Genomic DNA, 6,369 nt, shown 5'->3' on the forward strand with positions numbered 1-6,369 from the left:
GAAAACTGAGGAGCTATGACCGATCCAGTTAGTATTAGCTAGGATCAGTAACTTCCGTGCTGTATACCTAACTGACGTGAGTAACGTCCAGTTAAATATTCGGTGTAAACCAAGTGTAAATAATTAGTTAGCTGAAAATCAACACGTAAGTGTTGTATGCCCACGTTTTTGCTAACGGAGTTATAAATTGACAGTTAAATATAGGGTGTAAACAGAGTGTTATTCAAATTTTAATGTTCCGACCAATAGAATCCAGCTACTTGTCTTCTTCAGAATTGCTCTACTTCAAGTTTTTATCTCATTTGATTTGAGAGGAGTGTCACACTCACCGTGCGACGTGAGAGCTCATATGCCTTAGTGTTTTATAGGAGGGGAGGTATAACAAATCTTACCCGAAAAAAAAAGAACTTACGGAATTGTTCGTGAATTTAATGAATTTACAAATTATCCGTTAACTCAATTTGCTGGAAATCTTTAAGCTTATTGACTTTTGAATACACATCCCAACTTGTAACCCACAATTAAAAAGTTATTTTGGTCTCTTAAGAAAGGAAATGTTAATATTTAAGCTCATTGACATTCAAATACACAACCTAACTTGTAACCAACGATTAATAAGTCATTTTGGTCATTTAAGAAAGGAAACTTTAATCTTTAAGCGCATTGACATTCAAATACACATCCCAACTTGTAACCCACGATTAAGAAGTCATTTTGGTCTTTTAAGAAAATACATTTTAATCTTCAAGTGCATTGACTTTCAAATACACATCCCAACTTGTAACCCACAGTTAAGAAGTCATTTTGGTCCTTTAATAAAGAAAATGTCAATTGAGGGAATTTGAAACTAGATGGAAGTTGGAGAGAATCGAAACCGTGACCTGACCCTCACACGCTAAGAGCAACTGCAGTGGTGCGATCAAAACCAAAGACTAAAAACCAAAAAAAACAATCAAATTTGAGTTTGATCCGTGGTGTTACACTAGGATGGAAGAGTAAATTTGGTCAGGATCACGTATAATGTTCGCCCCATCACAAGGATCACATATAATGTCCGCCCCATTTGGTCAAGATCACATATAATGTCTGCCCCATCACAAGGATCACATATAATGTTCGCCCCATCACAAGGATCACTTTATACGTTCGCCCCATCACAGGATCACTTTATACGTTCGCTCGACTATATTTGGGTTTGGTCTTGGTCCCAGACCAAATATAGTCTGGGATTTGGTTTGGGTCCAGCTTTTACTCGATAGTCTGTCCTGCTGTGTCTCGTTTCTTGACCAAATATATAGGTTTGATCGTCCGTTGTGGATGCTCTAAGGACTTAACAATAGTTCCCTGTTTTCTTTGGAAGTTATTTTCTTAATTTTACTTATACAGTAGAACCCCTAAAATTTAATCCGCAATAAATTAATAATCACGATAAACTGATAAATTTTGCCGGTCCCGAGTCGGGGCCAACGTGCTAAATTAATAATTCGCTAAATTTATAAAATAATAACTTTTTTTAGCTTTCTATAGGTCCCGTCGAATATATAAATTAATAACTCTTCAATTTATATAAATTTAGTTTTACATTTATGCTAATTTGGTAAAGAATGATTCAATTGTGACTTGGTTTTTCTTAAAATTGATGTCACGTTGAATTTTATCTTGGATTTTTCTTAACATTAGAAGAGTTTTTGGTGTAGTCATTTTCTGATACAATAAAAACCTATTCAATATCTTTGTAGCTTTGGTAGATTATTTACGGGAAGGTGGCTCTGTAACTACACTTTCATCTTCGACTTCCACATCATCACTTTCATATTTTTCCATGACATTCTCAATTATTTCATCATCAGTTAAGAAATCTGAGATAATATCCTTTTGAGGGATGTTTAAAAGAAATTCAACAGTCATTCTACTGTGATAATTCAATCCATTGATTGAATTTTGCGATTCTCTAGTTCCTTTATTATCTAACGCTTCACTTCGATTCTTTGATATGGTGTCATCTATTGAACAAATCTTATAATGACGAAAACAATTTGCAATGGAATAAGGTGTATCGGTTCATTTTGTTGATTATTTTTTTCTTAGAATTAAACAATATTTTGATAAACTAATTAACATATAATTTAATAATTATTAATTTATGCGATTATTTAATATCGCGATAAATTGATAAATTTTGCCGGTCCCGGCGCTATTATTTTATAGGAGTTATACCGTAATACAATTCAACCATTAAATTCTTTATTTCCCTACATCAACACAAAAATTAAGTGTTTAAGCTTAGTAATTTATTATGTCTATATGCCATATTTTTAGTACCGTATTAGGATACATTATGGAAAAACAATGATCAACTACTCCTGAAAAGAGTTGTCATACGTCTACGATGACGTTTATCGATAGGTTGCACAAGGGGCTGTAGAAAGTCTTCAAATCTATACAACTCTTCAGTTAGAGTCGTAAACATAGTTGTAATTTAGTTTTGATACAATGTTTGTTTCAGTTGTGAATGTATTTCAAGATTTCCTCTTAATACCTAACACAACTCAAACCTGGGTTGTGAAAATAACTCTTACACTACACTTGTTAGGATTATATAAAATTCGTTGACAACTATGGTTAGAGTTGGAAGTCAATTTTTTGGCTACTATGGTTTGAGTTGGAAGTCAATTTTTTGACTACTATGGTTTGAGTTGTTTGTCATTTCTTTGACGACTTTTTATAGCAGTTGTGGTTATTTTACATTTGTGAAAAGAAAAATTAATTGGTCACAACATTCAAAAAGTACCAGCATTCATTCAAATGTAAACCATCAAAATGTGACAGCATTCAAACACTTGAACCAGTCTAAGATCTCAATAGTTATTGAATCTTAAGATTTTATATAAACAAGAGTAAATTCTGATAGTAACACCATTCTTGGTTCTGCTACATCTATTATAATTGCTTTTGAAAATTCGGTAAACTGCTATACAAAGACCCAAGTTTGTTTATTATCTAAAGTTGAGTCTCAACATACAGAATTTGCGGCATCCTTTCACGCTTTTCAGCCTCTTTGTCACTCTCTTTCCAGCTCTCATACGCTTGATTATCTGTAGAAAGTTCATGTCTGCAAACTGGGCACGATTTATGTTTTTCCTGTTGCCATTACATAAAAGTAGATTTTAGATTCTGGTAAACCACCTAAGTACAAAATTTACAAGAGGATCAATTAAAGTTTATAATGTGATAAAAGAGGACTAATTACCAGCCATGGCATCAAACAGAGAGGGTGAAACAAGTGCTTGCAAGGCAATTCCTGCATTTCGTCATTTATAACCAAGTTCTTGCTGCAAACAACACATTCTGTACCAAAGCCCAACCTTGTTAAGGTTTCCTCTGTCACAGTGATTGTTGGAAGGTTTGCGACCACTTCCTTACTTGTTGGAGGCGCTCTCAGAGGACGAGAACCCAGACTCTACATCATAAAACAAAATAAAAAGGTTACATAAGAAGCCTCCTAATAAATCAGCCCAACTTAGCCTCCCAAGGGACTTAGATCATTGACAGTTTCTCTTTTGCACACTTCGTATCCATATCTATGAAACACAAAAGGAAGAAACAATGCAACGAAAGACTAACAGTACCTGCAGTGAAGCTTCTACAACTTAAAAAATCTTGCAAGCGAGGGAATCCTTCTATGGTATGAACGAACTCATCCATCGACTGAGAGGAGAACACATACCTTATTTATAGAGCCATCGAAAAAAAAAGATAAACAATTTCTCCATATACTACCGAAAATCTTCGGAAAAGACTTATCATGAGTTTCATTGTTGATCATATCACTTTAGATTGTATCAGTTCAAACTTTGTACTATAATGTCTATTGTCCCAACTGACCTACTAAAGCTAAAAGTTCTACTACAAAATCCCTATTGAAGAAGCATAGGCTGCGGATTTCACAAACTATTTGTCTGCACCCTATCCTGAATATCTTATCAATAAAAGATCAAACCAAATTAAGTATTAATAGCAATGCACATACAAATTTCAGATTCTCTGAATCTATCACAAGATACACACGATATGCAAGAGGATACACTAGAGTAAAGTACAGCCAAAAGTAGCATTTGCTGACATCAAGTATCCATATTCCGAGAAGTATATAATGAGACTAACATGTGAGTAAGCAAACAGGTGAAATAAGGTAAAATCCAATAGATTTGCTGAGCATTAGAAATCAGTTAAACTTCGAATCCAAATGGCTGAAGTGGCCAAATCCAGACTTTCTGTGCACTAAAAACCCTCAAAGCTGCCCAAGTAAGGAGCACGTATGAAACAAAACGGCTCTCAGACACTAATGAAAATAACATGCTACCATTGTGAGCAAAATAACACACAAAGAAACATCACCATGTCTTATTCAGTTTCTTGGTTCAACCGCAGAAACAATCACCATCTCTCTTTCCCTGCAGTAACAACCAACATCACAGTTACGAGTTCAGGTCCACCCATCTCTGTTCCTTCCATCATTACAAATTTGAAAGAAACCTAAAGAGGTCAATTGAATTCAACTATAACTCAACTTAAACTAAATAGAGTAGAGATACAAAAAGAGACAAGAGAACAAGCAAAATCTTAATCTAGTGACTCAATACACTAGGAAACTTTAGTAGATTATTATGTGGTGGACTAAAACAATAACCAAGCCTATACACCCTGAGAATGAAGGAAATATATACCCTTGCTAATTGATAAAAAAGAATAGTTACAGAACGAAAGAATCTTACCATAGTTGACTAATGGAAAATGCAAGCAAGGCTTTATGCTGTTAATTCGTGACTCTTTTAAACAAAAACTAAAGCTAGACTATTTAAATGTTACATTTCACCAAGAGAATATCGATCTACCATACTTGATTACCACATAAAGTTAAGCATTCTTGCTCCTGCATAGAAGAGAATTTAAGCAAACACATTCACAGAGACATGTAAACATGACATTCTTTAACTACATCCTCATCAAATGAAGGTTTTCAGTAGCAGTGGACTTCACAAACACAGAAGAAACAGACGAAGACATTGCAGTACCACTAACACCAACTTGAACTACTTGTATCTGCTCAGCCATCAGTAACAACTACAACCTTTGATTCAGTCCATACAAGTTTCATAGCATACACCATTGCAGACTCGAACACCACCAGGACCATCATAATTTTTTAATTCAAACCCTAGTTCTTTAGAGTTTCCACAGCACCATCTGTCACCTTCACCGGAATAATCAAACCCATTTTATCTTCAATCCCACACGGATGAGTTGAACCCATGCCATCTTATATTCAATCAATCTGAAATGGAGCTTCTCGATTTCACTTTTTTCATGTTACAACTTCTATCTGCAAGACACACACATCACAATAATAAAAACCCTAAAATCTAATTGATCAAAAACTAAGTAAATAAAACATTGAACATAAACAAATTGAACTTCTAATAACTCTTACATCATCATCAGAAAACCCCTAAATCACAAAAAAAATACCAAAATCAAACCATTTAAATTAAAACTACAAGTAAAGAGATGGAAATAATGATAAAATAAACCATCAATTTCACCTCGTTGCTGGTGAATCACAACTTCTGACTGTGAAGAAGAAGAAGATGAAGGGAGAAGAAGAAGAATGTGGTGGGTTCTCGAGGCGATGAAGGTTGAGATGATGTGGTGGTGGTGTTTAGGTTTTAGATGAACTTTTGAGGGTTGGGTTCATGTTTATTTCTCCGGTTCATGGTGATGAAGATTGACCTGAAGAGATTTGATGGGGAAAATAAGAAATCTGAAACCCTATACCTAAAAAATCAACATCTGCTTTGAGATTCAAAAACATTATTTAAAGTTTTTGTACAGAGAGATCTATTGATCTGCGACATCAATAAGTTTTTTCACTGAGAGAGTGAGATTGAGAAGGTACTCAATGGTTGTGGTTAGGTTAGGTTTTTTCCTGATGGAGGCGGAAGATTACTAGATCAAATGAGAAGAGGAGGAAAGGGAAGTGAGAGAGAGAGAGAAAAAAGATTTATATAAAAGTCTTTGAACGGTAATGATTGTGATTACGTATGGTCATACAGATTGTGGAAATGCTTGGACGGTAAAGATTTGATGCAAAACTGTCATACGGATCAAGGAAAGTGTGTTTTCTTTTTATGTTTTTGTGCTTTCTCTTTGTGCATCCGTTTTGAATTTTGACTAGTCGCGTAGGTTATGAAGTAATTTCGACTAGTCATGCAGGTCATGAAGCTGCTTTAGTTCACACTGGTGGACTCAAAAAGCATAAAAACTATGAACCAAGAAGCTCTGGGAGGGTTCTGACTTCAAACTTAACAT

At 34.7% G+C, this 6,369-nt stretch overlaps 1 long non-coding RNA gene across 2 annotated transcripts; it reads right to left on the reverse strand.

The window, feature by feature from the left end:
- Nucleotides 1-2,779: 2,779 nt before the first annotated feature.
- On the reverse strand, nt 2,780-6,027 carry LOC113275157. Of its 2 annotated transcripts, XR_003323495.1 has the most exons (5): nt 5,604-6,027; nt 4,399-5,383; nt 3,630-3,708; nt 3,251-3,460; nt 2,780-3,141 (listed from the first exon to the last, which is right to left on the reverse strand). It is a non-coding gene; the product is annotated as an uncharacterized LOC113275157 (long non-coding RNA). The 2 variants fall into 2 exon arrangements; XR_003323494.1 differs by having other exon boundaries at nt 3,630-5,383.
- Nucleotides 6,028-6,369: the final 342 nt, after the last annotated feature.

This window comes from Papaver somniferum, chromosome 4 (assembly GCF_003573695.1).
Source record: "Papaver somniferum cultivar HN1 chromosome 4, ASM357369v1, whole genome shotgun sequence".
Taxonomy (NCBI): domain Eukaryota; kingdom Viridiplantae; phylum Streptophyta; class Magnoliopsida; order Ranunculales; family Papaveraceae; genus Papaver; species Papaver somniferum.